The sequence below is a fragment of the Ruditapes philippinarum genome, unplaced genomic scaffold (genome assembly GCF_026571515.1).
Source record: "Ruditapes philippinarum isolate M1 unplaced genomic scaffold, ASM2657151v2 ctg462_1_1_1_1, whole genome shotgun sequence".
Classification (NCBI taxonomy): domain Eukaryota; kingdom Metazoa; phylum Mollusca; class Bivalvia; order Venerida; family Veneridae; genus Ruditapes; species Ruditapes philippinarum.
Window position 1 is genome coordinate 420,562 of NW_026864560.1, and position 19,071 is coordinate 439,632.

At 30.2% G+C, this 19,071-nt stretch overlaps 1 protein-coding gene across 14 annotated transcripts in view; it reads left to right on the forward strand.

Moving 5' to 3' along the window:
- Positions 1-19,071, forward strand: part of LOC132726064 (inositol 1,4,5-trisphosphate receptor type 1-like) — a 126,874-nt gene that overhangs the window by 37,208 nt on the left and 70,595 nt on the right. Inside the window, exon 1 of one of the 14 annotated variants that reach the window (XM_060711324.1) lies at positions 9,274-9,819. The exons of the other annotated variants lie outside the window; for them this stretch is intronic. The gene's annotated coding sequence lies outside the window, so the exon portion shown is untranslated. Of the gene's footprint in view, positions 1-9,273; positions 9,820-19,071 lie in introns of those variants that run through there. 14 annotated transcript variants of the gene reach the window in all.

Consider the following 19,071-nt stretch of genomic DNA (forward strand, 5'->3'; position numbering starts at 1 on the left):
TAAATGGAAAACAAATAGTTTTCCGAATATAAGCCCCATACGAATTCATTTGATATACTATGAAACATCTGTTTTAGTCTGTGACAACCAGAAAATATAATCTTTGACTGGAATCTTCCCGGACTTGTATTTGTTTGTTTTGGTTATTTTGTTAATCAAGTTATACATACTAAAGTTTGGGTCCTTCGTCATGATGCATAAAACATATTTGTGTGCAGAAAAAAATGGAAAAAAGAGGTAAAAGGGTTTGTGCTTAAATAACTAACATGTTTATTAAATCATATTGGATAGGGTCAATCTTTTGCTGGTTATTTTTTTGCAATTTTTAAAAAAAAGAGATAATATTTTATGTTTATGAATAGCACCTATCGATTTTTAATCTTAAACAGTGTAATTATTAATTTGAATATTTGAATATGTTTATTATTTTTGAAGTTATTGTGCGTTTGTTTATTGGCATGTATATCATATGAACGATTAGTGAAATACTCGTTAAGACGTGCAGACTGGGCTGGCTCTATACTCGTAGCAAAAACTTATCACTTTCCGTTCCAACAAAGATAGGTGTTAAACAATCCATGTTTTGCAATCATTACCGTCATCTTCTTTCATTGCCAAACAGCGCATTGAATGTCTAATTGAACAGTCATTAAAACAGTTTAATGTAGGTTCTCCTCTGACTTTTGGCAACACTTTTCACAATAACATAGACGTATCATTGTCTCCGTCTCTGTTATAATCTGTAAGCATCACTATCCTTCCAAGATCAAACGCCTAATTGGACGATTGTTTATAATCTACTTGTTTATCGTGTAAAAGAGCACGACAGAAAACCAAAGACAGAAACGTGCAATGGCAGACGAAACCTTACGTTTATCACTTTGTATTTATTGCCAACCATTATTGAATTATTTTGTTAAATTGTAGCCATACACACGAGTACTTGTTAACAAATAATCGGTAATCAATCATGTACATCTAATATTTTTTGCAATTTGTTTTTCTTTCGAAAATGTGAAAACTATGCTGCTGTTATTTTAATGTATTTGCTACTTACATTCACCAGAACATAATAACAATGCGGTTGTCAATTATAAACTATGATTTCAATGGCAAACCAAACATTAGTACTCGTTGTTTTATGTATACACTTTGCGATTGCGGTTTGCATTCCTTCAGTGCATTCTACTCGTGTTTAAAAGGGTATTGACAGTCAATCTGTCCTTTGATTAGTATTTAGAATTAGTTAAGGTGCAGATAAAACTTCCATCTGAAACCAGACATAAGTTATATTTATGTTCAAGTAATACCATTGCCTTCAATTACTCAGTTTACGTAGATATGTTACATTCGAACTTAGCTGTATCTTCAAATCTTGAACATCAATGCTCACAAGTAATTAATATGAAGTTAGTAAAATTGTATTTTGCCAATACGAGTTTATTTACATTTCGTAAATTACTATATTTTTCATTAAGGGGAAATTTACGATTAACGACTTAATTGTGCGTGTCTTTAAAACGTAGGGAATTGATAGAAATGTTCTCCATTAAATGTCTTATATTTGGCAAGCATCGCAGTGCTGTACAGGTTTAATTTGACATTTGGCGCGAATAAATTACGTGTTCTGATAATTGATTATTATGTTAAGGTTAATGATCACCACAAAAAAATAACAAAAATCAACAACAACAAGAACAACAACCAAATTATGAGTTGCCAAAACCACTTAATATGTTACTTCATAGTTTATTGATGTAGGCTTGATGTCAATTAATTATCGTTTATATTGTACTTTACTCGACATTTGGTAGCAAACCCCTTTTTAACAAATTATACGCTCAATACTTTATGGTAGGATGGTGGGAAATCATTGCGTCAATGAAAAACGAATGAGGTATATTATTAAAATTATAATATTTAAATTTTCTGATTGATTGATTGATTGATTGATTGAATGTGATATACTTATTTTGAAAGATTATCTATAAATACATGTACATTGTTTTTTACTCGAAACAAAAGCTCAGATGGAAGAAAGGTCTGCATGAAGTTATTTTAAATCCTACATTCCGAACCTACCCCTAACACTGGCTCGGTCTGAATTGACCATGTGACGTATAGTTTATATAGAACATTTTCGCGTTTGGAATATAACATGAAACACGCGCAAAAGACATTCCTAATATTTTTTATGAAACGCCAAAATTATACTTTCAAGAAATTTATTTCTGGCTTATGTTTTTTCTCTGTTTCTTCTGAAAGACTTCGAGCTATTGTATCGAGTATGAATATTGTTGTTCTAATGCAAATGCAAAGAGAAATTGTGACATAAGAAGGTGATTTATCGCGTACAAAAATCGTTAGTTACGTCTGCTTCATCATGATTATTTCGCAAGCCAAAATCGGGTCTTCCTTTCTGTAAAGTTTCTTTAATAATAATGAAATTCAATTGAATTCATAGGTCACAGCACATACGTAGGAACTAGGGAAAATAGTTATAATATAGATTTCCAAACAGCTAAACAACAAATGAACAGGATGACGTCATTTGGTATGAGCAATATTTTATTTCAAGACAGCCGTTTAATTATACTTCCGCGATAAACACTGATATTACAAAAAAAAATTTATCGCCCTTTCATTAATATTCTGATTACTTTTGTATATGGCGTACAAAAATATCTGAGTTATGTAATTGTACGTTTTATGATTATAAAATTAATTATCCGTTTATATCCTTACAACTTGTCTGTAAAATATATTAAATGCAGAACTTTTAGATTTTCATTTTCAAATATGCCATCTTTTGAGCAAGTTCGGATAGACATAAGTGTATTTTTTCATTATTAATATATTTCATTCTATCTTTATATTCGATATTTAGATAATAATATACACATGTTCCGTTGCAACGATATGTTACTTTGTATTGGATAAAGTCATATTTGTCTTTTTTCCTATTATCACTGCTACAATAGTTATCTGCAAGTGGGTATCAAAATATTGCATTTTAATCATTAAAGTGCCTATCATATACAAACAGCTCACAGCAATATAAATATTGCTTTAGTTAATCATTTTACATGTTCATTTTCATGCATTCGTTATTATCTACCCACTGATCATGTTGATGAACTGGATGCAAGTGCAATTTTATTCTCATCTGATAAGTAATGTTATTGTTATTTTGGATGTAAAATTAATATGGTAAATGTAAAAAGCATTATTTGATGAATTTATGATACGTCACTGTATCTCATATTAAAACAAAATTGAAGATATATTGATTTGTTATTACTGCAGATAGAAACATGAATCACTTTCAGGCTTCTATAGTCCCCTTTTTACTATTATACCGGATGCGAAAAAAATATTGAAGTCAATACAATACAAAATTTCTTTATTTAGTCTTGGTTGTATATATTGTAACAATAGACAACTGATAAATAACATCAAATTTGAAGAAATGTGGGCGTATTAAAGACATTATATCAAAATAAACCTTAATAAAACTTCGTCTATTGATAAAAAGAATATGATTCAACTTTATTGAACACTGTTAAGAAGTAGCTTGCATAATAATGTTTCTATGAAGATGCAATTTGAACATTCTCAGTATACAGTCGTTTATTCCCTGCGGGCCGGAGCCCGCAGGGTATTGGTACGCGTTTAATTTTTGAGGCATGGAGGAGCACGTGACCTGTTTTCGGTACATGGAGGAGCATGTGATTTGTAAACCGTACATGATTGGTTAATTGACCTATTCAAAAACCTAGCTAAATACCGTTTCCCGGTACGTTACGGATTTACCTCTAGGGAATCATTGTATATACACACACCGGTCTCTCAAATGACCGGTGTACACAATGCTAGGGAATTAGTCCGAATTACACCTAATTAAGAACATAACACTACTACGTGATATTTCTAATATCTATTATTATTTTACCGTTTAAGGTGGAAAAACTTGCATGATGTGTTTGAAAATTATCAATGTTTCTTTAATATCTATCTGAAATTTTACAAACAATAAATTGTTTATAGTGAAAATCCACAGAATTGTGGCATCTGCCATAATAGATAGAGATATTTTCTGCGAAAACTTGTGTGTTTACTTTATTTTATTTTATCATATTATTTTTTTGCACGGAATTATTCATACAATGGTATTGGATTATTTTCGACCAAGACCAAAGATCTTCTTCTATTGATCGATTATTGTCAACTATATTCCTGATACAAACGTTATTTTTTTCTCTATTTTTTCCCCAAACAATGTTGAAAATAGTTAAATGAAATATCTTTTAATCATTATAAATGTTCCCCGCAGGAAACCATTTTACTTGTTTATGTCTGTTCTGTGATTTAATTACCAAACAACAACAACAACAACAACAAATGAACCGTTGAATATGGTCATGTATTTGTTTTTCGATAATATACATGTACTTGAATATTCTGTAATAGAACGGTTAGAAATGTGATTGCTGTTGAAATTATACGTGTTGTTAATAAATTGTATTTTTTGATTAAATATATCATTTAAAGTGTGCCATATTTCTAATGAATCTTATCTCAAAGGTATATCTTTTTTTCGAAGTGGAGGCTTAAGAAATCGTGTAAATATATCTAATGTTACGATGATATTATCATGCACGGGATTATCATTCATGTATATCATTAAAATGTCGTTAGAGTGTGATATTAATGAACAAAATCATTAGCTTGAAGTTATCTCTCCATGCCGTGTTAAATTCAAATTAACAACGCTTATCATGGCTTAAAAGCCACACAAAACTTAATACATCGTATAATAATATATAAAACACAAATGCAGGGCCGCCCAAATCTCCATCCGAAATTATGTGGCTAGTTTCATTGCGTTTACATTGTTGGTCTAGGGTTTCTTTTGGTGTTATAATATTGGTGTTATGATAATAAAAATGTTATAATAGTTTGTCAAAAACAACTATCCCTTCTGTTTCTTTACATTTCAAAGTATACTAAAAGCAACGGTGTACTAATGTCAAGAGCTATAGGCCAATTCTTCTAATAGTACCTTGTAAAAAGTCGGTTAGCTACTTTAATCTACCAAAGAGGTGGGGAAAAACATATAAAAATACACTAAAGGCGTGAAAGAAAGTATATTTTTATTGCAGGAACAAAACATAATTCAAAGATAATATGGTTTTAGTAGTTCAACGACCTTATTACTTCAAGTAAACAATTACGTGTAGAATTGTTTGTTCTTATCATTCATGTTGTTATAGCAGGATAATGTGACTTAATTAGGAGTTAATTGACCTCATTGACCTATGAACATTGCTTTGCTCTATCAAGTGTGCGCGTTGTTACTGGTTACAAGAAACGTGCATTTTTTAAGTATTGTTATACATGTATAACATAATATAATCTATTTCATTATTGAACGTGTTGTATATTATTACTCGTAGTTGCTAAAATTATACGTGATATCAAATATCGTTATATATCCGACCAAGAAATACTTCAGTGTATAAAAAATATATTGTGAAAATATGTGATACTTTGAAATACTTTCCTTTTAGTTCTTTGGAGTATTTCATTCATTTTCATTAGTAAGATCTAAATGCTTAAGTAATGATTATTTTAGGATCAAATGTATTTGTATGTGATATTTTAAACATTTTGTTCAGCATCAAAATCTTGGCAATATAAATACCGAATTAAGTAATTCTCTTTACAAATTTACCTTTCGTAACAAGATCCAAAATAGGTCAAATTCACGATATATTAATACAGTAATTTAAAAAATGCATTAACTTTAACGTTTAACATATTTAACTCATTCTTGGATGTTTGGAAATTGTTTTAGAAGAATTAATAAATACATATATAAAGTTCACTAAAATATTTGTTACATCCTTAATTACAACATACAGGATCTTTGAAGCATTTATCAGCTATTTTATGTTGTAAATTACGGAGCAACAAATGTCAGAAATTAAACATCATACCTTCGAAGTATCTACAATTATTTATCGTGTTTAATAAAACCATGACTTAATGACATTATACTGAGGATATTAAGCATGATATACGTTCAACGTGTCAGGTATTTTCACGAAAGTTATTTTTCAAAATATCTGGAACCCCAAAATAACATAATTATGTACGTACGAAGCATTTCTTTCTCTCCAAAAAAATAACAAATTCAAAATTGCCCGTTTGGTTTATTAGAAGACAGAAATGTTTTATTTTTATTCATTCTCATTCGCTAAACATCAGCATTGCGAAATGACAACAATACGATTGTGCGGCTGATTCTTGTCCACACTGTTGACGTAGAGTTTGTTGCCCAGCTGGCTTAACCAGATATTGCATTTTATCTTACTGGGAAAAAAAATGAAAACCATGTTCGGGCTAAACAGCAGACATTGCAGACCATGACTAGCTATACGGATGTACCGGCTGATGTTGGTCTGCACAGGTAGAGTCAGTTACCGCCAGCTGGCAATTTAACTAGATATAATTTGTATTTTTTTCTTACTGTGTCTTTCGGTCCTCTTCGAATAAGTCTACATGTTTTTAGAAATATCTTTTAAGTAATATGTTGATGAAAAACCAAATCATCTTGTAAAGTTTTTTTCTATTTAAATGATATCATTATTAATAACAAAATCTTCACATAAAATGATGACGTATTGTGTTTCTGAACATATGTTATGTCCTTGTTTGTGAATTATTTAATAATGTATTGAATGTGTCGGTTAATGGGGTGATTTTAGTTGCCGGCTAATGAGGAAATCTTAGTTGATTCAAAGTGAATTATGCAAGCATGTTAAGAAATATTATTTTTTAAATACAAATAATTATGTAATTGATTCATACCACGTATTCTGTTCGTCATTGAAATTATCTAATGTACGTAAGCTCTTAGCAAAATCAAAGAACATTGAAAATGTTCTTTTTGTAAAATACAGACAATCCGATATCACAGCGTGACAAAATGTTTATACCTGAAAAATATTTAGTGAAAGCTTTTTTTCTGTACAGTAACTTTAATTTGACAACAAATCAATCGATACAATAGCGGATGTATTCTTGTTGTTGGCCTGGTTTTGATTTCCAAAGTAAATGCAATTACAGAAAGTGATAATACATGCCGGTGTCGGGGCTTCCCGCCGTGATGCTTGTTTGAGCAAAATGAAAACAGACATGTAGAATGTATGTTGCATTAGGGGACTAACATGTATTTTGTAACTGTTTCATCGATTCCTACTGAATCGAACTAAATCAATTTTTTGTTACATAAAATAACGTCACTCGTACTGTTAATTTTGAAAATGTCAAACACTCATAAGTATTAGTGCATTTGAATGCTTTGATGGTGAGTTCGTTTGTAAAAAAGGCATATATAGTCTATAACGTTTGATTCTTACATTATGAACACTATTTGCTAATTTCCAGATCAATATATCTGATATATATATAACTACATCATATATAAGATATATTATACTCAATGTTTGATATATAACATCTTCACAATATGAATACATAGCGTCATTAACACACAGGCTGTATCCAGTGTGAGAATTATTCAAACCTTATTTTACATTATAAGAATTTCCTAGATTTCAAATAAATTTTGAATTATAGTATTTTACTTAAAGATGAGCAATGAGCATTGTATATAGATTTTGTATATCATACTGCGATAAAACTTAGTGAATTGAATATAGCTCACGCAATTTTAATATTGAAATGAGATAGCGGTATTTCTAGAGTCATGCAGAAAATACCACGCCTAACGCACGTTGTGAACTATTTTTATTCCAAATTAATTACCCACATTCTGGACAAAAATAATCGCACTCCGATTTAGCTTTATTGAAAAAAATACAGGAAATGAGTTGTGCTGTTTGTGTAAGAGAAATAATTGCGTAGGACGGGAAAAAAGAAACTATTTCATAATTTTCATAATAAACAGACTGGAGTCAGAACTCAGAAATGCTGTAGTTGTTTTAATGAAAATGTTTCTCTTTTTATTAATAATTATTTGGCAAACACAAATAGCGCCTGTCTAAGAACCTTGCATTTTTTTCTCATACTATGTTTAGTTACGTAAATATTTATGAAATATTCGGATCCCCTCGCACATTATCAATCACATTTCTACTAACATAAAACCTGTTCATCAGGTTTGTGATGTAATGTATGTTTGCGTAAATTTCCCATTCACTTTAATTAGCACATCGTAAAATGAAGGGATCTGGAGGTAAATTGAGGTACATTTATCTTAATTATATAAAACATTTATCATACATAACTTTCATATCACCTCACCGTCTCTTTTCCATCAAGTGTATCAATTTGCACGTGCTGCAAAGAAAAGATAATTGCTTTAATTGGACGATCTGTTTTAAAACTATTTTGGTTATCAAGGGATATGAAACACGTTTCTAACAGTATGTTGATCAAAAACCCACATCAAGATCTTTTGAATTACGCATTGCATTGTATTGTTTCATATCTTGGAATTCTTAATGACTGAATAAAATCTGTTGTAATTTTCCTATTGTCAGTGTTTCTATAATTCTGTTACTTTCTCAGCAGCAACAAAATTGTTGTTCTCACCGTGTTGTAAGTTTTAGAAACATCACAAAATATTAACAATACAATACGTGAGCTTTGTTGTATAAAATTGCCATTCATTGATATTTCAAATTTTATTAAGAACATTTAATTCGTATCTCGGCTCATGCATTTATTTACGTACGTTCATAAAGTTTATCTTTTAAGTTTTACTTTTATGTTTTCTTGTAATTCATACTTATACGTATAAAAAGAACTTCCCTCTATGTTAATGTTTCCATTTAATTGTTAGAGAAACGAAATAAATTAATTGTCCTTAAAATAGTAAACCAGCATCTCATTTTTCATGTCTTTCAATTACAAAGTCGGAAAAAGACATACATTTTCTACCTTGTGCCAACTGCCAATACATCAGTTTTGCACACGTGGAAATTCCTGTACATGTGTCTGTAATATTCGTGCATCGTATTGCATGCAACAGGTGATAGAACACTAAATAAAAACCAAACATGCATAATCTACACTGTTAGCCGTACTAAAATAAAACCATCTGGTAGTCTGGCACTTAGAGGAAAGCTTGCTTTCAAGCTTAATCCTTTTTAAACACCCATTTATTTATTATCTTAGCAGCAAACATAGATTCGAATAGATATATATGTTGCAGTGCTCCTTGTCGACAATGAAGCTTAAGCTGATTTCGTATACATTTAGACCGCTCCCGTCAACGGACCAATCAGTTTAAAAATCTTACTTTAGATATCCAATGAGATGTTATTTTAGAAGTATTATGGCGGGTATTGAAAATAAAAACTGACATGTAACAGTTATCATGAAGGTTTGACAATGCGGATTTCGCAGAATGGATACAATCAAGAATGCTTTTATTTCAAGCTTTTAATCTATCAAACTCGGACGCAGCAATTTAATAGATTGGAATTAATTCACTTTACAGTGATTTATAAAGAGAGAGTGGCTAGGCTCTACGGACAAGAGATAGAGTGATAGTTATTCATATCGCGCTGGTTTGAAAATGTGTTTTCGAGATAATCTTTACTAAACTGGTATTTAATTCAAAATAAGTTAATGGTGTTTCAATGGAAATATTCTAACCTGTTGGAATTATCTTAAACATTGTGATGCTATCAATTTAAAAAATGTGTAAAACTATCTAAAAGTGGATTTCACTGCAACACGCAAAGAAACGGATGCAGATTTCGGATTACGGATTCATAATCTTTTGTAAGTATATGCTTTGTGCATTTGAAACATTTTTTATGCTAGAAATAATTAAAAACTTTTGTTGGCAAAACAAATTCCAAACCACGATGCGAACGATTTTTATGTGTGTTTTTTTTTTCATAATAACAATGTTATAAATTTTAACTAAAAAATGTGCCTTTTTCATAATATACCAAAAGTCAAATATTCGTTGTGTCCATCGAGATGAATAAAGGCGTGATTTATGATTTTAAAGAAATCAATTAGCAAATATTCATTTAAATATTAAAAGGGCGTCATTTACATTCAAAATGTCAAAGCTAATTACTATTTTTCGCATGATAGGATACTAGGAAGTACAAAAAATTACACAAATAATACGAAAGTCATAATTAAAGAGATATCATACCATTCACCTTAATTAAATAATTGTTTAATTATTAAATATGCCATCATTTTTTTTGTTTACACATTTTCATATAATTGAAAGAACAAATAAAACGTCATATGCCAAAGCAATTCTGATAGTTTTATGGCAAATGGAAACATTTTATATTGTTATTCAATTTATCTGTACCTTTATTTCATTACTTGAAGTAAATGAAAAGGTCTAAATCGTGGGCTATATTCCTCATAAACTGTGTCAGTTAATAAAAATCGTGGTTTATAACTATATATCTAGACAACAATACAGTTTTTGCTGCATTGGTATAAAACGTTTTATTTAAACTTACAAAAAATCTCTTTGTTACCTTTAATTACTCATAAGATTATTCGATTATGACAAAAGTACATAAAATTGTGTAAACTAGAAATAAAATTTTATGCCTTTTTTTCGCGTAGCTTCGCTTTTGCTGATACAAAGTACATATTTCATAGAAAATGTATACATTTAATAGTTATTTTCTTGTATCATAATCTTTATGCGATACTTAATAAGATATGTAGAAAATATATGCAATGAAATGCGTAAATCATTTAGTATGACAGTAAAATCAAGATTATGAAAATATTTCTAAAATCATGATATAAATATTTATTTCAAAACCACTTCTTAAAAAAACCAATATCGTCATTAGCTGCGCCGGGAAAACAGATTATAATATATGTTTATGTTGAGTTTTGAAGCAATTTTATTTAAACACGGTGATTTTGAACTTTGCAGGTATGTTTTAGTTACGATTCTGAAAAATGTACATATTTACACTATCAACATGCATGTAATTGATAGTTATTTATTCCTGTTAATATTCTGTTGTAAATGCATCAATAGCACGAACCTCTATGGCTTTCCTTGCATTTTTACTTCATAAAAGTATGTATACTATAAAACATCAGTCCTTAAGATGATGTTAACCTGACTGTTTAATTACAGTGTAAATAATAAACAAGGAGGAATTCTACCCTGTAGAACTCCAGCTGCGACTGACTTATCTTAGATTGTTCTCCCGGATTCCGAAATGTTAAAGTGTTCCATTAGTAACAGGTTTTTTGGTATGTTTTATATTTGGTAGAACGCCCCAGATATATTCGATTACAGAAAATGCTAATGAAACCATTATTGACAAGTCAAATATTTGGATAAGACTGCCTTTTGAATAGTTGGTCTTTTTATGTTCCATTAATCTATGGGCGAAGTTTAGTATTTATCGTTCAAATAATTGTTACATATTATTGTTTGTAACAGGAAATAATAATTCAAATACACTTCAATATACGATTAAATTACTTCATGAAATGGTTAAATGTATGCAATCAATTAGTATTGAAAATTAAACAAATGAATCATTTAATAATAATCATTATTTGTCAAGAAAAGGAGTAACTTTAATGAAGAAATAGGAAGCCAGTTTTACAATGCTGATTTAAGATCATAGTTCACAATTAAGATTTTAACATTTAAAATCTAAAACAATATATATTAAATTTTCTTTTGCAGCCTTAAAGATTTAATTATTTTAAGAGAGCTTATTAGTATATCATTCGATATAAGAAATACATGAGTTATTCATATTGAACACTAATTAAGTGACCTTGATATGTTGTTTTTTCATCGTTGCTGTATTCATAGTGTTATATTAAAAAAAAACCCGAATAAATATGTTCAATTCATATAATTGAAAACATTTATGGTATATCCTGTTTTCTCTATGATTGGACAAAATGGAGATTTATCTGTATACAGAGTTTCAATGAATAGTTCACAATGCTTTAATCGTAAACTTAAACGAATTGAATGGATTAAAAGGAAAACAGAATGATAAGATATTTGTGTATATTAGATGCACACTTGAAATTAGTTTTACAATTGCTTGCATAGTCGGAGCGATAAGTTTTCGTTATATCCAAAGAAACCTTTTTGAAAAAAAACCTCTAGCATTGTTTCTTATCTTAACAGTATTATATCAAAAACAGAATGAAAAGTGTGGTCAAGAAGCCAAAACAAAGTTTTAAATTATTATACAATGCGTCATAAGCAGTAAGCATTGCAACCGCGCCCGGACATGAGAGTAGCATTATAACAGAAAGTTCAAATACGTAAGCTCATTCCGAAAAAAATCACCATTACCACGCGCCATTAGGGTGAATAATAGGAACTATAAGTGCAGTAAGGAACAGAAACAATCTGTGCAATTTCAAAAGAAAGCCTTCATGACATATTGTTTATACTTCTTAAGTAAAGAGAAAACAAACAGGTGCTTAGTGATTTATGCATTAAACAGTTTATTCATTCATTGGCTAGGAAAATAGAAACAGCTTAACACATTATTTGCTTGTTTGTCCGAGTGTTCTTTAAGTTTCTGATTTTAAACTAATTGCACTTCATGTCCGTGAGGTTTATTAAAAATATAAACATAAAAGGTTTTTAGGGATTGTAATGGAAGGTTTGAAAGAATCTATTCCGATATTAAGCAAGCCTGAAACACATTGCTTCACTAACCAAGTTTAATAATAATCATTGTGCTGTTGTGGCTATGACGTAAACAAAATACCTTTTCTGGAAATTAGGCATGCATTTATCCTTAAAGATATTTGTTTATACTTAGTCACAAACTAAAAAACCAACAGTATAGTAAAAAGATCATTTTAAAAGCAAATATGCAATTGATTGCCTTGGTTGATTTCGATTGTTAATGAATGGTTGTTTGAAAATATCATGTTCATTTCCGTTGGCTTTGAATTTCAAGACAGGCATGTCTAATGAATTACATAAGCTTTTTCCTAAGTGATTAATATCTCAATCTATTCCCACTTCATTAATTGTATAAAAGTTCAGTTTGTGGTAACATTTAGTGCATCGCTTTTGATAAGTTTTACGCATTTCGCAAAAAGAGATCTATCCAAAGGAAGCATTTACATATCCCGACGGACTTTTCTTTTGATTGATTTTCTTTCTTTGAAATTTGACCCTGTGTCAAACAATTAGGGAGAAACGTTGGCAACATCATAATATAATCTAATGGATCTGTTTGTTTCAACACCGACGTATTATTCTTATGTGGGACAAGGAATGCGGAGGCTGAGCTGGAATGGACTTTGTTGAAGAAATAATGAGATTTTTGTTTTCTTAATTAATGTAAAACAATAAAAGCAGATAGAAAGAGAATTCCATATTTCAAAATGATAATCTATATTCCCCATTAATAAATAATGATATTGTAACTATACAACACAGAAACTGCAATATTTGTTGATCATACCTTTGATTTTTTCTATATTCATAAAGACAATTCAGGCGATAACGTTCAGCCTCTACATAACATTAATTATCTTTTTTTTCAGTATCTTTGTTGCTGTTTTTTTTTTTTGTTTTTTTTTTAATACTTTAGCACTTTCAATTATGATCTTGTTTTAATAGAGCCATGTTATTGAGAGATATTAAAATTAGCTCTATAATTATATTATCGTATAGCCTATTTATTGATTAAATGAAATCACTCTATTTCTAACTGAGATATTATGAATGTCAAAATAACATGGCCTTTATAAATGTTATTCATAAAACATAATGGGAAAAAAACAATAACTCATAAACGAAGTATCAAAATAATTAATAAGTGGTAGTTTAATGTGTCGTGATGTTGATGAACTGTTAAAATGTCATTTCGTTTATTTTTCTTGTTTGCTTGTCAAGTAAGTTTTGTCAGTTATCTTAGTTTTTTATCTGATTTATTATATTACGAAATATTAGACTATTTGTACAAATTCATGGTTATAAGAATGTTGTACGAGTGAAGTACATTCACAATTTGACGCAAACTGAATCTAATTCCTGTAAGTGAAAGTAATAAATAAACAAGCATAATGAGTATTCTTTTACATTTTGGTATTACTGCAGGTTGAAACAAAACATTTTTGTTGTTGATGTGTGGTCGTGAAGGCGACCACAAGGCTGTATTGTGAAATTTGTTTATATTTAAATCATGGTTATGGGCGTTGTTTACTAACATTTGTCCCTTAATCATATCAAACATCAAAGAACTGTTTTATCTAACTATGATGATATTTGTTTATTTTCTTTGATAGACAATTTTCCGACAACAGTAGTAACCTTTTTTTCGTTATTAAATGTTGTAAAGAGTCAGTAGCTTTTATCAAATTATTTTTTATCAAATTATAAACATTCAAAGTTGAGCATGTTCTTTGAATATTATTTAATATCATCTTTACGTTTGTGTTGGATATTTTATTGATAAGGATTTCTAAAGAAATAACTAATCAAAAGATAAATCAAGCAAAAGGGCACTAATCCGCTTATTATTAACACATGTTGTTTTCTTTATCTTTCTTTTTTAGAATTAATTTGGTAAAAGTCTTCTTTTAGAATTATTTGCCTGTAGGTTATTATTACAGATTTTCACAATATTTCCATCTGTATCTTTAACGACCAATGTCGTTCTTTTTTTATATTACTACGATCGACCATTAGTTTATTTTTGTTTGATGTCTTGTGTCAGTTTTCGAACAAGTATTGTATCGTTACACAAGATGTAATTTGGATCGCATTATCGCTATATAGTGTATTTAAACAGTTACCGATGCAGAAAGTAAGTTGATAATAACGCTTCAATTTATGATAAATGCAGTCTAGTCTACAGATAATTATGATATTAATGGATATTTGTTAACAAATAATTATTCCAGCGCACATTTCCGGATATGTAAACTCTATGTAAAGTTGTGATAGCATGAATTCCCATTAACTTTCCTATGTCACGGTTTGATGAAGCATTTTTTTTTTATTTATTTGCACTTTAAAGAGAGGAAATAGTTTATACATTTATACACTCGTTGAACCATTTGAATTGCATTAGAAATCTTTTCTCTCTTTCAAAATTTTAAAATTGCTCATAAAAAGGGATTTTCTACAAATTATGAAGTATCTTTATTAAAAGGACGGGTAAAGTCATATAGCCAAACGAAGTGATGAAGTATGTTTATGTAATATTGTACGTTTATAACGACAATTTTCATTTGAAGTTGATAGTGGTTCATGTAATTTTAAACGGTTATCAATCAATTTCACTTAAATAAAATAAGCAATTATGCAGTATTTTGAACACTTTATTTAGACTTTTGATATGTTATACGGACATGTATAAAAGTATGTGTGCAAAAATAACATCACAAAGGTTTATATTGGGCCATATCACCTGTCGTTTTACAGGGCCATGTAAACTATCAAACATTTTATAAATACATCTATATGTACATGTGGGGGGCATCCGTGGCCAAGTGGTTAAGGTCGTTGACTTCAAACCACTTGCCCCTCACCGCTGTGAGTTCAAATCCCGACAGGGACTTTGGATTCTTTCATGTGAGGAAGCTATCCAGCTAGCTTACGGAACGTCGGTAGTTCTGCTCAGGTGCCCGTTCGTGTCTGAAATAATGCAAGGAAGGGCACTTGAAGTCTTCCTTCACCAGTAAAGCTGAAACGTCTCCAAATGACTTATACTGTGTCGGTGTGACGTAAAACCCAATCAATCATATGTATATGTAATAAAGAAACACAAATGAACATGTTATAAAGATATTGTTTTCATGAAAATACCAAAAACAAGTGAAAAGACGTAACATAAACAAAGTAAAGGCTTCGTGCACAAATAGAATCACTAAATCTTCTAAAAAAAAAAGATCGAGACGTATTTTAATACAAGTTTTAAAATGTTTTGGATTTTTATGTCATTGCTGGTAAACAAATATTTCATGATTTGTACGTTTTTCAATTTTTATTGGACACTGTTTGAGCTTGACGCTTTTCCTTATATTCTTAATAGATATTGTAGTGCATTTCATTGCTGCAAAGTGCATCTGTCATGCTTGTTAGATACTCCAGCGCAAGATTTGTCTTAAAATATCTGACTACTGATACTGACAGTGTAATTGCTAACCGGTAAATCTGATATTTTTGTAAACCACAGGTATTCCGCATGAAATAAATTTGAAGTGAATGTTTAACATGATGTCAGCAAATGAATCATGGCATTTGCTAGTAAAATATATAAAGTTTTGCAAAATAAAGTGTACTTCTGGCAATTTACGGCATGACGCAAAATGTTGAGAATTATACTTACATTTGTCATGTATGTTATGTTTAAGTTTACCTATTTTTAAATTTTAATTGTTTTATGACACTTCGGTAAAATCAGAATCTATGCATGCGTTTAACAATCAAAATAATCCATAACTTTATAACATTGAAATGATGGGATTGTTAGGGACCAGGCATTGTCCAGAAAGAAAAATGAAATGCATCTAGTATAAAGAAACGATGCCATGTGTCGAATACGACTATCATTTAGATAATAAAGCTTTTGGCTCCGCAAATACTGTATATTATATAACATTAGCCAACATTTGGATAACGTTTATTTAGAGATTATTGTATTACTTCCTATCCACATCATCTGGAACAAAATAATAATTCCTCTGTTATTTACAGAACAAACCAAAGCCAGCATGCATGCCTCGCTATTAGTTATTGTAAAGCGTTCTAGTGGCTTTTTCAATTATTTGTGCCGCGTCGTGACAAAACCAACGTAATGTGTTTGCGACCGGCATGGATCAAGACCAGCCTGCGCATCCGCGCAGTCTGATCAGGATCAATGCTGTTCGCTTACAAACCCTATAACAAGTAGAGAAATTGATAGCGAACAGCATGGATCCTGATCAGACTGCGCGGTCTGGATCCATGCTGGTCGCAAACACATTTCGTTGGTTTTGTCATGGCGCGGCTCATTTGTTGTTTCATTTACGGTCATCGGCCCATACACAAAACTTATACATGACAAAACAAATTTATGTAAATATATTAACTGTTTATTTTTCACTGATTTACGTTAAGTTTCGTATCTTGTCATTTTTCCGTAATGTATTTAAAGCTTTCATGTACAAACATTCATATCATCTAGACATACACTTAATAGCATTTAATTGACCGTACGTTTTTGTAATTAATGGTTTGTGGTTATAAAGTCTTCAATGCCTTACCTCAATTTTCTTGAAGTCAAAGTTCAACTTTTCTTTAATTATTTACCACACAAGACGCAATATGAAGTAGGGATGATACTTTGCCCACATGTCTTTGGTTGGTGTAGGTTTATTAACTAAAACAAAAAAACGTTAATTGAACACAGGTCATCTTAGAGATTTTGATTCATGATTGGTAATTTTTTAAACGGTGTTTTATCTTAATTATCATTTATATAAAAACAACTTTATATTTTGTAAGGATGATAGATTTGCCTGTTAAATGCATGTTTATTTTTCACGTTTCTAAGGTTTTTTTAAATACATATTTACATGTCAACTGTTGGTACGGCTCTGGCAAATACCATGATAATCCAATACAGTTAAATAAAAATAAGATATGTATGGGAGAAAAAAAAACCACAAGAACACAAAACAATTAGATCAGAGACAATCAAGAGACCTCAGCCTTTATATATAATGTATTTTGTTTTCGTCATTTAAGTGCACCTATTTTGATTTGAACAACGGCGATGCTCGCATTTAATTATTTAACATTAAAGTTACAAACAAAATCCTAAGATTAAAGACATCCAATTATTCCAGCTATAAACTAATTGTTGATCGTTATAAAATGCACTTTCCATGCCTTCAGAGAGTTCGTAATGAGAAAAAAGTGAGCTTAGCATTTGTTTTAACATAAATTATTAGCTGCAAATTATAGCTATTACAGTGATGTTTATATAATTAGACGAACTAAGACGATGTCTTTTTATCTCGAATTGGTTATGTTTTAAAATGTATCATATCTTCCGGAGTGAAAAATTCCATTGAAGTAATTTTGAAGTAATTTCATGTTCAGAGAATGAAATATTATTGGATTTTAGAACATTCACGCTGAAAGACTCATTACGAAAATCTTTTAGTTTATGAATATTTAGATAATGACATTTCACCACATGCGGTAAACCCGAATTTCAAATTACTAAATAATATGCTTCGATTATTTGATACACTTTAATTTATTTTAAATTTTCCTTACTCCAATTAAGTGTCGACAAATAAGTGTATTTCAACACCTGTACTAGATGCATTGTGTTAACAAAGAGGACCAGAACGTATTCACACCATTAAAGTGTAAGCAGTCGTAGTATAGAACAATAATGTTAGATTATTGTTTACTTTCACAGTATAAGTATATGCAAATGTCAAACGTTCTTTGAAACATTGTCATAGTAAATAATTTATTTAAAAAAGAAAACGTTTTTACAGTATGTGTGGCATGACGTTTACATTGTTAAAGGTCTTATCTGCAATAAAGGACAACATTGTAGTCAATTGTAAATGAACAAAAGAAAGTTTCTCTTTTTTTACCAAGCAAATGGGATTTTTATATAGTCCTTTCTCGCACAACAAATTGTGTATTACCTTTAGTGAATATATTTAAGATCACTAGGGAGAGCATCAAAGGGTCTGCTGGTTTGACCTCCTAACACGGTGAAATTTCTACCGGACATTTAGTCTGTCGGTCATTTGTCTCTTACTGCCGATTTAGAATTCATGCGGGATTAGGAATCGGTCACTCGTAAAAAATTGGTAACAACTGGCTAGTTATCAAGGAAAGCCGTTGTGATTGGCCAAATGCCGAGATATGGCAAATATGTGTAAAATCGGCGTTATTACCAACCAAGCAAGCAAACAAACAATTTCCTAGTCAATTTGAAAATTGCACTTATAAAGTTTTATAAAAATCTGGAATCAAAGTGATCCCTCGGAAGCATTAATCACAACAAAATTACATGA